Consider the following 19,474-nt stretch of genomic DNA (forward strand, 5'->3'; position numbering starts at 1 on the left):
CTAATAAAGCAACAGGCATGCTTTTTATGGCAAGATACCAAGATATTCGACTGGATGTCAAGTAATTCTTATAAGAAGAGGAAGGTAATAACAAGAAAGCTGTCTTGGAAGTTTTGTGCTATATGAATGGCACGGTGTCAAGTAAATACAGTAAAAAATGTCTTAGTTCCTCACGACATTTACAGTCATTAGGTGCAAAACTCCAGTTTTTTTCCCTTTTCCTGTACTCCATTTTTCCCCTTCTTGACATCTCTCGTAGTGTCTTCCTCTCACTAAGTTAGGTGAGTGGTTCTGTGCTATAAATACCTACTAATCATAGTTATTTTTGGAGGTTTTCTTACGTCATGATTATAAAACCTACAAGAAAGTCTGGAACCTTTTGCTTAGTGTGGAGCGTCTAAGAGAAAAAGCATAGTTTTACATGATTTCCACGAGACTGTTATCATTACTCAGACCATATTCATAAGATATGAGGAGCGTTGAAGACCTTTTGAACATACGGCTTTTTTTTTTTTTTTTTGCGAGGGTTAGAATTATTTACTGGCCAGAAATGTACTTCTTTGTCGTATGAATGGCAGGAAATTAGATACAAAATTATATATGCACTATTTAGCCTACAATACGTCTGTGTGTGTGTGTGTTTGTGTAGGGAGAGAGAGATAGAGAGAGACTTTAGGGGTTTTGAGAGCAATCCGTTAAAACATAGACCTTCTAATGCCTATGGCATTGATTCAACACATCAAGGCTAATTGAATGTATTGCTACGTTGACAACAGTTATTTAAAAATATGCAAGGGAGGAAAAAACGTTGAAAGTTCTTGTTAAGAGAAGGGATATGTCAATAATCACAAGATGAAAGATAACGCCGTGTGGAGTAATTTTAAGTGGCCATAAACAAAAGATATGAAAAGGGATTAATTCATTTCCATGCAAAAAGCTGAGGAAGACCTGGATTGTTTACGCATGATTGTGAGGTTGAAGTGGAATCAACAGTTAGGGATCTTTGAAGCTGGAAAACACTAGGCCGTGATGAAATCGCTGTGTAGATGATTTTTGTTGCAAATGCAATGGCACATTCTATACTAACCAGGCTGTTTTCCAGAATATGGAATGAAAAACAAATCCTCTACGCTTACATCCATTGTAATGAAAATATTCAGCACGATAGTTCTCAGTAAGCTATGGAGATAGAGTGGTTTTAGAAATTGCAGCATTGCACAGTTCAACTACTTGCATCAAGATACATTGCGCAGCAGTGCATGGAATTTCATAATCTCCTTCTGGTGGTTTCTATTGACCAGGAGAAGGCATTTCACGACGTCCAGAGACCAGTACTGTGGCAGGTCTTGCGTCACTATGGTGCCCGTGTTAAATTTGTAAAGACAACTGAAATTACCTATGAACGAAGTAGATACAAAGTTAATGTTGATAGTCTTGTCAAATGAATTTACTACGAATAGTGACGTTCCTCAGTGGAATATTATCTCACCGTTGCTGTTTACTTTCATAGACTTTAATATTAAAAGCAAAAAGCGGTCCATGATTGATCGAAGTAACGATAGAAACTTAACAGACTGATAAAATGCAGATGGTGCTGTTTTCATCAGACAACACGGCAAGATTTACAAAACTTGGTTAACATAATGCAACATAAGTCCAGAATGAGGGGACTGAAAAGTAACTCGGAGAAAAAGAGAAGTGATATGGACAGATTATGCATAAAGGGGGGAAATAATATTAGATGGAAAAAGAATCAATTAGGAACACTGATGTCCACTGTTGGTTTTGTTGAGTTTCAATTTATTAAAAGACTAAAACAGACAAATCAAAAGGCAGACTGAATGAAATGATGGTGATGATGATGATGATGGGTTTCAGCCTACGCGAAGGATGACACTGGGTTAACAACCTCATCAGAGAAATACTTGCTGAAACAATGAATATAGATAATGTATGATGCCAAATTTTCCAAAATGATAAGGTGTATGTTGAAATATGTATATATATATATATATATATATATGTGTGTGTGTGTGTGTGTGAAAAAGAAAATATATATTCAATTACCAGCTTTTCACTAATAATCTGCTTCCTGATGGATGTTCTCGCTTAATTGCTTAAAAAATTCATCAATTTATTTTAATACAATCCGTTACTTATATTATCTTTCATGAGGAATATGAAAATTTGATTGTTTTTGATGAGCTCGTCTGTTGCAATTGGGCATTTTACACATTGATGACGGACACATGTACAAAGTATGTATAAAAAGTTTGGCGCTTAGTCACACAGCCTTATGTATCATAACGCGGGTGAGGCTGGATACAAGTAGAACTCTCTGACTGAATGTATCTGTAATGGATTTTCATTTCTGGTATCATAATGAACATGACTTTAGACTAATCGGGCCTTGCAGTTTTCAACTAATAGCATAGCCTACTGATTGCTCAAACAAATATGGCCGCGTCACGGTCTTAAAGATTAAAGCAAAATTGGGTTTGATCGTGGTAATTGCTGAGTAGTTTTTCATAAGGAAATTTCACATCTGTCTGTTCATACTCCTAAAAGATATTAACTGTTAATAAGTGTAAAGACGCATTCCAATCGCTCTTCTAAAGCCTTATGAAAGTTACGGTACTTAAAGATTATTCTGTCATCTGTAACGAACTGACATAAAATATTATTATTATTATTATTATTATTATTATTATTATTATTATTATTATTATGTTGACGGTGGTAATCCTAACACAAATAATGACAACAATAATGACATCAGTAGTAACGGTAATGTTCAGCAGGAAAATTAAACTGTTAGTACCAACGAAGTCATTTCACTCAATATGAATGAACGCGCACTCCAAACATAACGTAAAAACAGGCTGACGATCTAAAAACAATGTAAATCAATACTCCATTTACCTTTTCTTTGAACTAAGTTCTTAAAAAAGTGACTACAATTTTCATTGATATTCTTAAATCTAAAAACAATGTAAATCAATACTCCATTTACTTTTACTTTGAATTAAGTTCTAAAAAATGTGACTACATTTTTCATTTATATTCTTAAATCTAAAAACAATGTAAGTCAATACTTCATTTACTTTTACTTTGAATTAAGTTCTAAAATATTTGACTATATTTTTCATTTATATTCTTAAATCTAAAAACAATGTAAATCAATACTCCATTTACATTTACTTTGAATTAAGTTCTGAAAAACGTGACTACATTTTTCATTTATATTCCTAAAAAGCAAATAGTGCTTTTTAATGAATACAAATAATACAAAACTCACCCTGCCTACCACCAACTCACCAATACATTTTAAATCACGCCCACCCAAGCTCAACGAGCCAGTACGTGCCTCTCCACGATTTGTCTAGGGCACACTGGTTCTACCTCGCGCGAAAACTTCACGTCACGAGCAAGCAATTAACACGACCAAGGTGTATAATGAAGTAACTTGACAGAATAAATATTAGGTTCTTAATTAAATTCCCTGCAAACTTCAGGGAGTCTTTTTTCCACACCCGAAGAGAAAATGCGAATCTTTTGTGCTGCGATTTAACAGAATACTTCACTTTGCTTTATGGAACTTTATTTTTTGCCCAATTCTAAGATTATTTATCGAGAGACGTTTCTGTTGTGGTTTCCTTAGAAGGTAAAATTTTGGGCGAGTGCCGTTAAGAACAAAGTGTATTTGTTCTTATTATACAGATGTAATTAATTATGAATGAAATGTATCGATTTTAAGTGGCCACTAATTAGTGATCAGAAGACACAAAGAATGTTTCGCAGTTTAATAGAAAATCTACGGCCATATCTGTCATCGTACAAGGAAGTGAAAAAATCGTGCGTGAAGTTATTTTGCTTTTGATCTGTAATGCACAAATAGGCATACATACTCCCATCCATACATACATACATACACACACACATATATATACAGTATATATATATAGATATATATAAATATATATATACATGTATTACATATGTATTTATGTATGTACTGTATATATATATATATATATATGTGTGTGTGTGTGTGTGTGTGCATATATATTATAAACATGTATGTGAGTGCATTCAAACCTCTTATGACCATGAACACAATTTATTGTGGGGTTTAGTAATCTTTTGAAGAAGGATAATATATCTAGAAATAAATATATATATATATATATGTATATATATATATATATATATATATATATATATATATATATATATATATATATATGTATATATAAATTGCGTCTGTTTATTTTTGGTAGGGCAGACAATCAAAAGAGAAAGCAAAAGGCAACTGTCACTTTTCCTACTTTTTCTAAAGGCTTTTTCTCAATACATTTTCTACGAAAAATAAACAGGGTTCATTGTGCTATGATTCATTATTCTTTGCCTTTTGAAACAGTGATATGCTCTTTTGTATCACAATTTTGCATTTTATAACTGAATTTTACGCTTGTATAGCTGTAAAATTCATGGGGTGCCTGTCCTCCTATTACATAATCTATTTTTACTGCGTTAATCTTATCAGACATAAAAGTTTAAATTACTGTTAAAGGAAAACAGTTTCCAAAATATTAGGCACTAGGAAAATATGTTACAAGGATATTGGATGCTTCGGATAAAAAATGAAGGTTTGGGAGGAAGAAATATTTTATAGAGACATAGGTATTTCAACCCCGTTCATAAATTGTCTTTCGCACTTCTGTACATACACACAAAACTCTTTCATCTTGTTAAGATGAAAAAAAATCATTCCCGTTCAAATGTGCAAACGTTCGGGTAACGGCAGAGTTCGTACACTTTTCTTATTTGTCTATGAAAAAACCACGAAAACTTTTGGTGGTACCTTATGCTATCGTTAGATCCTTGTCCAGGAGAGATAGTCTCAGAGGGAGATTTCCAAAGGGCTAAATTTTTCTCGTAGCATTCACATCGGCCAGGTCACCTTTAAAACGGCACACCCTTGATTAACCAACTTTCTTTCTCTAGATAAAACATTTGCACTTGCTCCTGCATTCTACATTTTCTTTGTTCTTGCTTAATGAAAACTTTTGTGAAGGGATTCGGCTCAGTTCTCCAAAGGTACGAACGTGCAAGAACGTTTCCAACTGTAATCAAGATCAAGTAAAAGATTCGCGGTCTTGAGAGAAACTGATCTCACATTTTGTCCAGTGGTGTTATTTAACTGTGGGTACGAAGTCGTACAGCCATTTTAAGTAAGTTAACACGCAGATTAAAAAGATTATTCTTTTCTTATTCTTTTTTCCTTTGTCTGTATTGATTTTTAAGGTATCTTCTTGATTTATTCATTCCACTATCTTTTGTTAAAATATAGCATTCATTTACTCATCCATATAACCGTATTCTTTCAAAAATGCAGTGTACTGCTGGTGGGATGGAGCGCAAAGACACGACCAGATATTAATGGCTCAGCTTAGGAATGTGAAGTGCATTTGAATATGATATATATATATATATATATATATATATATATATATATATATATATATATATATATATATGTGTGTATATATGTATATATGTAATTGTATATATATATATAATTGTATATAGATATATATATATATATATATATATATATATATATATATATATATATATATATATATATATATATATATATATATATATATATATATATATATATATATATATATATATGTATGTATGTATGCATGGATGGAAGTAAGTAAGTATGCCTATTTGTGATTTACAAATCAAAAGCAAAATAACTTCATGCACGATTTTTTCACTTCCTTGTACGATGACAGATATGGCCGTAGATTTACTATTAAAATGCGAAACACTTTCTGTTTTCTAATCACTAATTAGTGGCAACTTAAAGTCGATACATTTCATTCATAATCAATTACACTGTATAATAAGAACAAGTACACTTTGTTCTTAACGGCACTCGCCCAAAATTTACCTTCTAAGGAAACCACAACAGAAACGTCTCTCGATAAATAATCTTAGACTTGGGCAAAAAATTAAGTTCCATAAAGCAAAGTGAAGTATTCTGTTAAATCGCAGCACAAAAGATTCGCATTTTCTCTTCGGGTGAGGAAAAAAGACTCCCTGAAGTTTGCAGGGAATTTAATTAAGAACCTAATATTTATTCTGTCAAGTTACTTCATTATACACCTTGGGCGTGTTAATTGCTTGCTCGTGACGTGAAGTTTTCGCGCGAGGTAGAAGCAGTGTGCCCTAGACAAATCGTGGAAAGGCACGTACTCGTACTGGCTCGTTGAGCTTGGGTGGGCGTGATTTAAAATGTATTGGTGAGCTGGTGGTAGGCAGGGTGAGTTTTGTATTATTTGTATTCATACAAGAATATGAATGAACAAGTACAAAATGCGACGAAGTTTCTTCGGCGCAATCGAGTTTTCTATACAGAGTATAATCACGGCCACCGAAAATAGATCTATCTTTCGGTGGTCTCGGTATGATGTTTTATGAGCCGCGGCCCATGAAACTTTAACCACGTCCCGGTGGTGGCCTATCCTGTATCGGTGCCAGAAGCACGGTTATGGCTAATTTTAACCTTAAATGATGGCCACGTGCCAAATTTTGTCTAGACCGGTCAAGCGGTTCTAATATATTTAGCGCACTAACATACATTCACTTTTACATATAATATATATATATATATATATATATATATATATATATATATATATATATATATATATATATATATGTACATATATATACATTTACATTATATGTGTATGTATATAATATATATATATATATATATATATATATATATATATATATATATATATATATATATATATATATATATATATATATATATATATATAATCTTATATATAAAAATGAATGTTTGTATATTTGTAAGTGAGTGCACTATACAAATTCGAACCGCTTGACCGGTCTAGACAAAATTTGGCACGTGGCCATGATTTGACTCAACTAGATAATAGGGGAGGTTTCGAAACCGTACCCACTTCCCCCTTCCCCTTCCCCATTCCCTTCCCCTTCCTTCGTTACTTGTATGGTAAATAAACTGCGGACTTATCATACCTCATTGCATGTACCCAATACCATAGAAATATATTATTGGAAATGCTTTTCTTTCCTGCGATTAATAATTATGTATCAGGGTTTAGACAGTCACCTCAGTAATACCTCGATAAAAGGAACAGTCACTACAGTAATACCTGGATAAAAGCGACAGTCAGTACAGTAATCCTTGGATAACAGGGACAGACTGTACAGTAATACCTGGATAAATGGAACAGTCACCACAGTAATACTGCCTGGATAAAAGCAGCAACCAGTTCAGTGATACCTAGATAAAAGAGACAGCCACCACAGTAATACCTGGATAAATGGGACAGTCACCACAGTAAAGCCTCATGTTCGTGGCAGGGTTCCACTCTCAGCTATGGGGTCTCAAAGTCTGGATGAAATGGACAGGCACACAGTAATACATGGATAAGAGAGACAGTCACCACAATAATACCTGGATAAAAGGGACAGACAGCACAGTAATGTCTAGATAAATGGGACAGTCAGCACAATAATACCTGGGGGACAATCACCACAGTAATTTCTGGATAAAATGGACAGTCAACACAGTAATACGTGGATAAAAGGGGACAGTCAGCAAAGTAATACGTGGATAAAAGGGACAGAACAGTACAGTAATATCTGGATAAGTGAGACAGTCACCACAGTAACACCTGGATAAAAAAGACAGTCACCACAGTAATGTCTGGATAAATGGGACAGTCTGCATAGTAATACCTGGATGAATGGGACAGTTAGCACAGTAATGCATCGATAACTGGAAAAGTCACCACAGTAATACCTGGATAAAAGGGACAGTCAGTACAGTAATACTTGGATAATTGGGAAAGTCAGTAGAGTAATACCAGGATAAAAGGAACAGCCACCACAGTAATATCTAGATAAATGGGGCAGTCACCAGTATTGACTGGATAAATGGAACAGTGACTACAATAATACCTGGGTAAACGGGCCAGTCAGAACAGTAATACCTGGATAAATGGGACAGTCAGCACAGTCATACATGGATAAAAGGGATACTCATCACAGTAATACATGGGTAGATGGGACAGTCATCACAGTAATGTCAGGATAAATGGGACAGTCAGCACAGTAATATCTGGATAAAAGGGACAGTTAGTACAGTAATTATTTTCTGGATAAAAGGGACTGTAACCGAGGTAATACCTGAATAAATGGGACAGTCAGAACAGTAATGTTTGGGTAGAAGGGAGAGTCAGCACAGTAGTTCATGGATAAATGGGACAGTTAGCACGAGGAGGTACAGGAAAATATTTCTGTGTCTTTCAGAATTTTCCCAGGCAGTGCCAGGTTTGCCAGATTATATACATACACATATACACACACACATATATATATATATATATATATATATATATATATATATATATATATATATTTATTTATTTATTTATTTATTTATATATAAGTGATCCAAGTTCTAACCTTTGCAAATGAGAGATATAAATTATTAAATGAGTATTTAATGACTAATGAACAAGACATTGTATATCTCCTTGTAGAGATCTAGGGTAGGAATCTTTCATGACTTAATTATGAGTATTATAAAGACAATTAACATAAATATGAAAATGCTTAAGAGCTACAGTGACCAATAAGGCAATACTTGATGCCACTGGACATAAATCTGTATATATATAATATATATATATATATATATATATATATCGTATATATATATATATATATATATATATATATATATATATATATATATATATATATATATATATATATATATATGTGTGTGTGTGTGTGTGTGTATATATATATTTATATATATATATATATATATATATATATATATATATATATATATATATATTATCTGACCAACCTGGCACTGCCCGGGAAAACTCTGAAGGACTCAGAGAAATTTTCCTGCACCTCCTCGTACTGCTCCTTGTAATACACTTATAGAGAAATGACAGTGACCTATCCAGTCACAGTGTGAGAGTAGAATAGCTTTAGAAGGATGTATAACATTTGCATCAAAAATATAAAGTTTGTTACATACATTAAATTGGGTTGACATTGCCTTCATAGGACGTTTGATTCTATAGAACGCTGCTAACCTATATTAACTAGACTGTCATATATATATACATACATATATATATATATAATCAGAAAGCTACAAACGTCCTTTAATATCCAATTCACTCTACCTCGGAAGTAATATATTTTCATATATGTTACCGAAGGGGAATTTTTTAGTTGATAATAAGTCAACTAAAAATCCCGTCCCCACGGGACGGTGGACTTATTATCAACTAAAAATTCCCCTTCGGTAACATATATGAAAATATATTACTTCTGAGGTAGAGTGAATTGGATATTAAAGGACGTTTGTAGCTTTCTGATTGTATATGAATCACGGTGATGTGGTAAATAGTCATATATATATATATATATATATATATATATATATATATATATATATATATATATATATATATATATATATATATATATATATATATATATACACACACACACACACAGAAATTATAATTCGCTGCCGCTGTAATACAGTATCCAGATGGAAAAATGACCAGAGCGTCATTCCTCAAACCGAAAGCCGAGGGAATGCTCTCTGTGAAATAACTATACGTTGTTGTTTGTTATGACTGCCCAAATAAACAACATAAATTTTCGAAACCCATAACTCGCACACATTTAAACGAAAATCAATTACGCTGTGCGCGTACCTACCTCTTATGCCAGTATTTATGTTGACAGGTGTAAAATGTTAACGGTCTCTTTGAGGTGTAATTACTACTCTTAATGCCTAATGTGAAAGTGGCAGCTTCAGGACTAAATTTGGTAGGCTCTATTTGCGAAATTTACCTGTAAGTACAAAAAAATCAGCAAATAGTACTGCGTAACTTTTTATTTATATCTTTGTAAAGGGAAGTGGCTGTTGTGTTCATGCTTGTAATGTTTATACTAATGATTCTAAGCAGCTGTATTTTTGTTTTCACCTAGGCTCCTCTTGGTGTTGTTAGGAACGATATGGGAATAACGATATCTCATAACAGCTTAGTATATGTAGTCTGATTAATAATTTTGTGAGCAACGAAGAGAGTAGTGACTTCTAAAGTGAGAATGTCTCGAATAATTGAAACTATTAGAAATCGTGTGTTTTATCATTAAAATACTATAAGCCTGGAAAGGATCTTGTTTCTTATATGTAGTATTCCGTGGATGGTAAACATTTTTGGACACTCAGCATCCGAAAAGTGCTCAAAGAACAATTTCAGTACACAAAGAAATATTACAAGTCCTCAAGAAGTAATAAAAGATATTGAATGGAGAGTTCTTGAGGTACCCGGGCCCTTGTTTTGAGGCTGGAATGACTAAGGCCCTAATCAAGAACTGACGTATAAAACATTACTCATTCCGTGTATATGTAGATATGAACACTGGGTTTTCTTTTAATTCTTGACGAACGTTAGTGAGTATAGAATCTGTTTGATAACGGCCGTATTTAAGTCCGACTCAACAGTTCATACATGGGACAAAAACAATGGAAATATTACATTTTCGTTCGAAATTACGTTGAGTTTCAGGTTTCCTATGCATGCGAAGTAATTGCGAATATAGAATCCTTTAAGCCATTCTATCTCGTTACACGTCCGAGAAATAAGATATATCAATATAATGGTATATTGTCGATCCCGTTAGGAAGTTTTTTTTTTTTTAAGAAAATAAAGAAGGTCAGGGAAGGGGAAACTGCTGGCGAGTTTGTATCTGTAGTCTAGCGCACTGTAAGCTAACCATAACCGGGCAGAAAGAGAAAGAACAAAAGTTTATTCAGAAAACAAATGAAAGCGACGAAAAAAAACCGTATGCACATCAGTATAAAAGGGAACTATATGGAACTAGAATGTTTATAATTTTAAGTATGCCACGTAATATCTGACTGGTGAAAATGATAACTTGATCCACAAATAACCCGTTCCGTGTATCATTCAGTCATTTGATATAAAGTCTTACTGAGAGGGGGAGCCCGCCTTTCCGTATATAGAAGCATAAATGTAAATAGTCTCTCCTGAACGCCCCGCGTGCTGCTTCCATATTTTCCACCCTTCATTTTTTTCATCTCAGTCTTATGAAAAAGCTTAATCATCCATAACAAAGCTTCATATGTTTCTCCCCTTGGTTTAACAACCTCGTTTTCCTTTGTACGGCAAAACCCTAAAATCTCGCTATTGGCTTTAATCTATTCACCGCTCACTGGGAGATGATACTCGGATGTTTAGAGGGGAAAGCGAGGAACATCCTGAAATTCCCACAACCGGGGAACAAACAATGAGAGAGACAGATTGCATGAGGGAAGTGTGAATATGCGTGCGGAGAGGTGAGAGGATAACATTGTTCTCCGAAAGAAAAATACACATGTTGAAGGCTGGGGGAACACAAGAAACACTGGGAGGTGTGGGCAAGGGAATGACAGAATATAACGCAGCGGTCATTAAAAGGGTTAAGGAAAGAGTGCAAGAAGGGAAGAGACAGTTTGAGAAAGTAAGTTTCTCGCTAAAGAATATTGAAATGGTTAAAATGAATAATGGAAGGACAGTAAGAAACAAAGGATACTGGTAGAAAAGCGTTAACAGTTCGGAATATCAATGCAAACGGATTTATTTACATACACCCTTAGATGTATGTAACTTGGCATTATCTTGGATCAAAGTTTTTTTCCAGTTATACATATGAAATACATACATACGTAATCTCACTCATATCTATCTATCTATCTATCTATCTCTAGAGAGAGAGAGAGAGAGATAGAGAGAGAGAGAGGGACTCTTCTGTATATCTTATGAATTGCTTCATTCAAGTGGGATTACTATCAGAAGACACCCCGTTTTCAGTTACGTGACGGTAAGTGAACAATTTTACGAAATACTGAAAAGTCGTCCTTTTCTCTCTCTCTCTCTCTCTCTCTCTCTCTCTCTCTCTCTCTCTCTATCTATCTCTATATATATATATATATATATATATATATATATATATATATATATATATATATATCTAACTCCAATTATGACCAGCAAATATCGACCAACGACCAGCTACGTAATTCAATAAATATATTATTTAAAGTTTCCGAAATTTGGAAAGAACACGCCTCATCCGTTCTTATCCTAACCTAGTCCAGTGAGAGAGAGAGAGAGAGAGAGAGAGAGAGAGAGAGAGAGAGAGAGAGAGAAGCAGACAGGCAGACAGAGACAGGGAGAGTAATGTTTAACTGAAAGAACTAAATAGCAAAGTTGAGAGAAACTAAAGAAGACTGTACAACATTATAAAAAATATTAGAATGAAACTATATGAGTGGGAAGAGATTACACAATTAATACCAGTAAAGGTCGACAGTTCATTGTCCGTTTGCAATCCTTTTTGTAAAAATAATTCAGCAAACAAAGCTTTGATTCATAATCAATAAATATTTCTTTCAAAACGGTAAGTCAAAACAATATCTGTCAAAGGAACACTTGGTTTTTCAGACAATCAACTTTGATAGCAATAACAGGTTTTAAAGCATTTGAAAATTATGCCATGAATTTTGCTTTAAACTTAAACTAAAATCAGTAATCACAAGAGGGCGAATCGTGAGAATATTCTGGCCTGAGACTCACTATGAAATGATTTGTTTTCGTGAAAGAAAGCTATAGAATTACTTTCAGATTCAACCTCTTTCCTCACATTTTCTCGGTAAAGAGAGAATGTTAGCCCTCTCAAAGAACAAATATATATTCTATATTCAAATAATGCATCATCATTAAATACAAATATACCAGAACTGTGTTTCTTGTAGGGATGCTTCTTACGTGGAAATATAACCGATTACCGTCTTGAGTTCCTACTCAGTATTTTGTAACTATTTTCCTGCTTTCGGTTAGAGTTTCGTTTATTTATATGTTTAATGGTTCTTCTGTTATGCATCCATACAACTACGCTACAAATTTGCTTACTTTGTAATTATTCTAAACTTTTTTTTTTTTTTTTGTTTCTTCAGTTTGATAAAGAAGTCTACTTTCTCCCGATTAGAAACTTTTGATACTCCTTTTCCTTTATTTGAATATACATAATTATCAAGCCTCTCAAACAAATGGTCAGATTATGACTCACAAAAATCCAAGGCAAATTAGAAAAGGAAGAACTGGAATATTTCCAATAGATTTATATATATATATATATATATATATATATATATATATATATATATATATATTATATATATATATATATATATATATATATATATATATATATATATATATATATATATATATATATATATATATATATATATATATATATATATGTGTGTGTGTGTGTGTGTGTGTCGTAAGAGTGAGCGTGTGCGTGTGTGTGTGCGCGTTGATGAATGAGTGACTGTGTGGGCGAGTGTTTGTAAGATAATCTCTAGGAACGCATGATACACTCAATGAGAAATGGGCGGTAGGTAAAAATTTAACTCGAACCTACATATCTCGCATGGTAGAACTCTGCACTAAATAAACGAAGTCTGCATATCGCATTTTCATTCTAAATGCTTTCTGGACCAGTAAAGAATCAGTCTTTAAATTCGTCTGAGTTCATTATTTCTATATCCGGCAAAATGTTCGCAAATACTCACAGAACCATATGGCTAGCCTACAATCCACCAGTGTTGATATAGCATAACCACTACAAATCTCCTTTCTTTTCACTTTCTACTCTGCCATAACTCTACATTGCTGTCCCTTGCAACTTTTCTTGTCCAAGTATACTATGAAAATAATTCATTTTATTATTATTCACCTCTCTTTCATAATCCTTCAGCGACCGTGACTCGTGTCCAGAATAAGAGTTGGCTTTGCAGTCCCTTCATGCATCTCACATTTGTTGACAAAGGCCCTCCTCCTGTTCCCTTTCAAAACTTGTAGATATTTTGCTACTTTCCATGTTCCACAATTCTGTGACGTATCCTTTTTTACTTTTACTTACAGAATCTTGCATTTGCATCCTCCCAACACCTACACGAATATTCATTTTTCATTCTTCTCCGTTTCTATTTAAAGTCGTAACCATTGCCTCCCTACCATTCACTTGCAATTTTCGTAACATAAAGCTTTCAAACCTGTCTGCACCTAGTCTTCAAAATCATCAGCTTAATTTGTATCATTTGCAAACATTGTCAACAATGCACTTCCTTTTTAATTCCACATTTTTCCATCCAAAAAACTTGCATCTATATCTCCTGTCCTTTTCTTGACATCTCTTATCAGTCCATCGTAAAAATATTAGACAGACATGGATACACAGCAAACCATTTTTTTAATACTTACAACTGACGGGCCACTCACCAAACACGACGTCCTAACGCAAGCTTCGCCGCCATCATAAAAACGTCTGATGGCTCTAAACGATTTATTTTTCACCAAAACTTCTCAACGTGCTCCGTACAACATCATATACATACACACACATTAGCACACATCTATCTATTTATGTATCTATCTGTCTATATATAAATTATATATATATATATATATATATATATATATATATATATATATATATATATATGTGTGTGTGTGTGTGTGTGTGTGTGTGTGTATGTGTGAGTGTGTACACGTGCACGTTGCACAAAATTAATACGGTTTTCGAGAAATAACGAGTACACATCACAATTTAAATAGAAAATGTAGATATGAAATATAGAAATAAACTTTAGACTCATGCAGGAAAAGGATTTCAAGAAAGTGTTTTAGAGAGAGACAGGTTTATGTTAAAGGTGAATGAAGATACCAGAGGGATCCATTGAACTGAAGTGAGTTTGGAAAGATAAGCTTTGATAGAAAAAATAATAGAAATTAGAAAATACCGCTATTGGCTTATTGCCTGAAATAATAATGTATCCCAAACGAGTGAAAACTGTTATAAGGATACAATCATTTAAATATCTACTGTACGTGTTCTTGACGAAGCTACTCAGATGCACGTTTAGTCTTAGAAATATAATGAAAAAGATAACCTCCAAAATAACTTAGACTTAGTCCTTTTCGGGCATGTTTATTTCCCACCATGAAAACCCATCAAACACCATTTACTAAAATGAGATCACAAATCATCATCATCACTCTACTCTTATCTCATTACAGAAGGAGATGAAAAACACCCTTGGGAGTTATTTTACTCCTCCAGGCCCCACAAAATCTTATTTTCTTCTGTATTTCACAGAGTAATTTTAAGAGGTTTTCTCTCCTTTCCTTCATTATCTATTTTTCTTGAACCAAAAGAGGGAGCACCAGTAACCTGTTCTATTATCACTTCTATATTCGGCACAAAATCTGGGAATTTTCTAATTTCTATTCGTTGTTGAGAAGGTTGGTCAGAGGGTTTTCACTCGTAGTGAGTTTTTCGTAAAGCTGCAGTAATATAAGAACTAAAACAGTTTTCCGCTATGCTCTATTATTTCTGCTTCATTCAGTAACTCACAACACGTATTAATTATTTTGACCCATTGGTTCGTTGCATTTCTGATTCTAGTATAAACAACTACATAGACATAGTAAATTTATCAAATATTGTATATGGTCTGTGAATTCCGTGTAGCATCATTATTCATCACGATACGTGCTAAGTTAAGTATACCTTAGTTTAACCAGACCACTGAGCTGATTAACACCTCTCCTAAGAACCAATTGGTTACCTAGCAACGGGACCTACAGTTTATTGTGGGAATCCGAACCACATTTTAACGAGAAATGAATTTCTATCACCAGAAATAAATTCCTCTAATTCTTCTTGGCCGGTCGGAGAATCGAACGCGGAACCAGCAGAGTGCTAGCTGAGAACGATACCCACCCGTCCCGTGAGGAACTACGATACGTGCTGCTGATTTGTTACATTTTTACCTGATACCATAGAAAGCAGGCTGTTGCGTACAATGTTCTTTAAGACCATTTTAAGATAACTGATTAAACTACTTTGAAAAGACTTAAGACCTGAATTCAGCAAGAAATATTACTATCTATATTTCCGCAGAGCCATTGGAAATTTTTTTATCTTCAGTTTAACCAGTTTAAGTAAACTACGTGGATGGTTTCGAGAGTAAAATTTAAGGAAACTTATTCCCCGCAACGTGTCATGGTTTGTTTAGGTAAGCACCTGGCCGGAAAACGGAAATTTAAATTGGCAGATTAGATAAATTGGTGCCATCAGCAAAATTTCCTGTGGAAATGGAAAATGACTGTAATCCACTCTTTTGGATTGCCGAATGCATACGAGTAATAATAGGCTTCAATTTAGACCATACAGAAAAAGCTACCGATATGTCAGCTTATGTATATATCGAAAAAGTAACAACATCAATATTCACTCCATGTTTTTAAAAACACTAAGTGTATGTAACTTTGAATACACCTACAACGAAATAGATTTATTAAGAAACGATGGAAATTAACTGAAATATTCAAAATTCTATTATTCGGAGCTCTGAGAGAGAAAGCTGAGACTAACAGAGCTGGAGAAACATATTTCATTAAACACTCGCTTTTACTACATTATAGTAATAATTTAAAGATATTCCCCATTTTAGCAAAACTATTGTCGTTAATGGGGCATTTAAGAACAATAATCTAATCTTCGCCGTGTCTATATGAAACGAAATCAGTAAAGTTTCATCTATTCTTAAATTCCCTCTGAAATGTATGTTCTTATAGGTTTCAGTAAGTCTTAAGAATGCCACCCCAGCAGAAGTTAATATACATTTACATCTACAGTACATATCAGTAGTAAGCAGGGACTGAAACACAGATTATCCAAACCTATATACATATATATATATATATATATATATATATATATATATATATATATATATATATATATATATATATATACGTATATATATTGTTATATATATTGTTATATATATATTGTTATATCCTGATGCCAGCTGGAAGAATGAAAATGGATATTTTTATTAACTGCCTTAAGGGCCAACACACAGCGCTCAGAATATAAACGATAAATGTAATGAATAAACTGACTTACCTTGATATCATATCTGAGCAAACAGAGAAGTGAAGGTCGCCTTGTTAAAAAAATAACTAGTAAATGCTTTAATCTGAATTTATTTACAAAAGGAGCTATCAGAAAATTAATATGGAAGGGCTGACTGAGCAGCAAGCAAGCGCATACAATGTGCAATAAAAGCTAGACAATGCATAGCAAATAGCTGGATCTGAAAGGGCTACAACCCTGAAATAGTTCGACCTGCTATTAACTTTACTGCAGACTGGTTAAACGACTTTTGGTGGTTAACGCAACTGGATTGAAAGGGGGGAACTGTGTCTAGTGCCCCTTGACTGCTTAATCAGAAGACTCTTGCACATGGCCGGATGGCAGTTAAACGTCAAAGCTATTTTGGTTAACAAGGCAGGGGCAGACCGCTTGAAGACAGATAACAGAATTCTGGAAGAGAATTCCAGGTTAGCATTCAAATCCAATGACTTTCTCTCACATGAAATTACTCATGCATGATGGAGGAATTTATCAATTAGATTTGATCAGCAAATGGTAACACTATGGTGGGAATGCTCTAATTATTATCACTGAACTAATTTAATTTGAGCTTGGGACAAGTCATGAGGGCCAAATGTGCTTGCTGAGACTGATTGAATCAAGGCGCTTTGTTTAGGAGAATGGAAAGTTGGAAATACTGAAAATGGAGAGAAATTTACGAGAATAGAAAAAGAACTGGCAGTAGATTGCAACTTCAAGACGCACCTTATCTCATCCGTGCATGGAGCTCACTTGCAAAAGACGAATTTCGGCCGCAGGAGTCTCGAGATCTTTCCCAGTGTGAAGAGAAAGGGAGACCTCGCTGACCTGATGCTTTTGTGGCCTGTGGTGAAGTGCGTGTGAGCGGCGAGGTTGTGATCTCCTCTCATTCAAATTTTAGGGTTGGGCACAGGACATCAGTCCATCTGAAATAGCAATCAACAGCCAGCAAACAGTTCGGAAGGTATAGGCCTTACAGCTAAGTATCTTAAGGGTCAGGATAACAGCCCACTTACTGCCCTGACTGGTCTTTTTGTCCCTAACGGCTTTCTACCCACCTAAAAGTCGTACGATGCTGGGACTAAAAGAGATCGGTATGGCTTCCCAAATCAGGTGATGTGGGGGTAGGCCTACATAAGTTCAACCCCTTAGTGGCGTCTCTTCCTCCACCCGCCATTAAATTTTATTTCCTAGCTAACGAACTGAAGGGACGAATTTTATAAATATGTGAGAATATGTATATGTATGTATATATATATATGTATATATATATATATATATATATATATATATATATATATATATATATATATATATATATCACATTACCAAAATAAAAAAGTGAAATGGTCTTGATTGGTTTTTGATTTTTATTTCCAAGCCATTCATCAGTCCTTCGTCAATGGCTTGGAAATAAAGTCGAAACCGTCAGACCTACACGCTATTCTTTTTTTCACCTGTGGTAATGTGTGATAAATGAATCACGTACAAAAGTGATAATAATCATATATATATATATATATATATATATATATATATATATATATATATATATATATATATATATATATATATATATATATATACATGTATATATATATAAATATACATATATGTATATATATATATATAATATACAGTATATGTATATATATATCATATATATATGTACATATATACATATTATTAATATATATATTTATTTATGTATATATATATATATATATATATATATATATATATATATATATATATATATATATATATATATATATATATATATATATATATATATATATATATCTATATATATATGTATGTATAAGCACGCACAGATATATGAGTGGATAAAGATATAAAAAAATGATATATTTTACCAACAGCCTGTTCTCTTAAGGAGCTATCTATACGAAAGAACAAAAAAGATTGTTCCTTTATTTGTGTTTTTTGTATTTGATCTTTCTTTTATAGTTTTTCATACAAGAGGGTTTTCTTCATCCCCACTGTTATGAAATGATCTTATCAAAATTTCTTCGTACAAAAAGAAATGTTAACATTCAAGAAGATCCTACCACTTGTCGAAATAAAATATATACCTTAAATTGTGAGTGACAGAAAACGTAATTATGTTTTGAATTAGAAAACTCAGTATGTCAGAATAAGAGACGGGTCCAGATGAAAAAGTCTAAAGCAAATGAAATTTTTAAGAATCATGCAGTGCTACAGAAGAATAGTATACTTTTCTTGGAGAAACACGAATACCCAAAAAATGCTTTTACTGCAGTTGGCGAGACCG

This window comes from Macrobrachium rosenbergii, chromosome 11, assembly GCF_040412425.1.
Source record: "Macrobrachium rosenbergii isolate ZJJX-2024 chromosome 11, ASM4041242v1, whole genome shotgun sequence".
Taxonomy (NCBI): Eukaryota; Metazoa; Arthropoda; class Malacostraca; order Decapoda; family Palaemonidae; genus Macrobrachium; species Macrobrachium rosenbergii.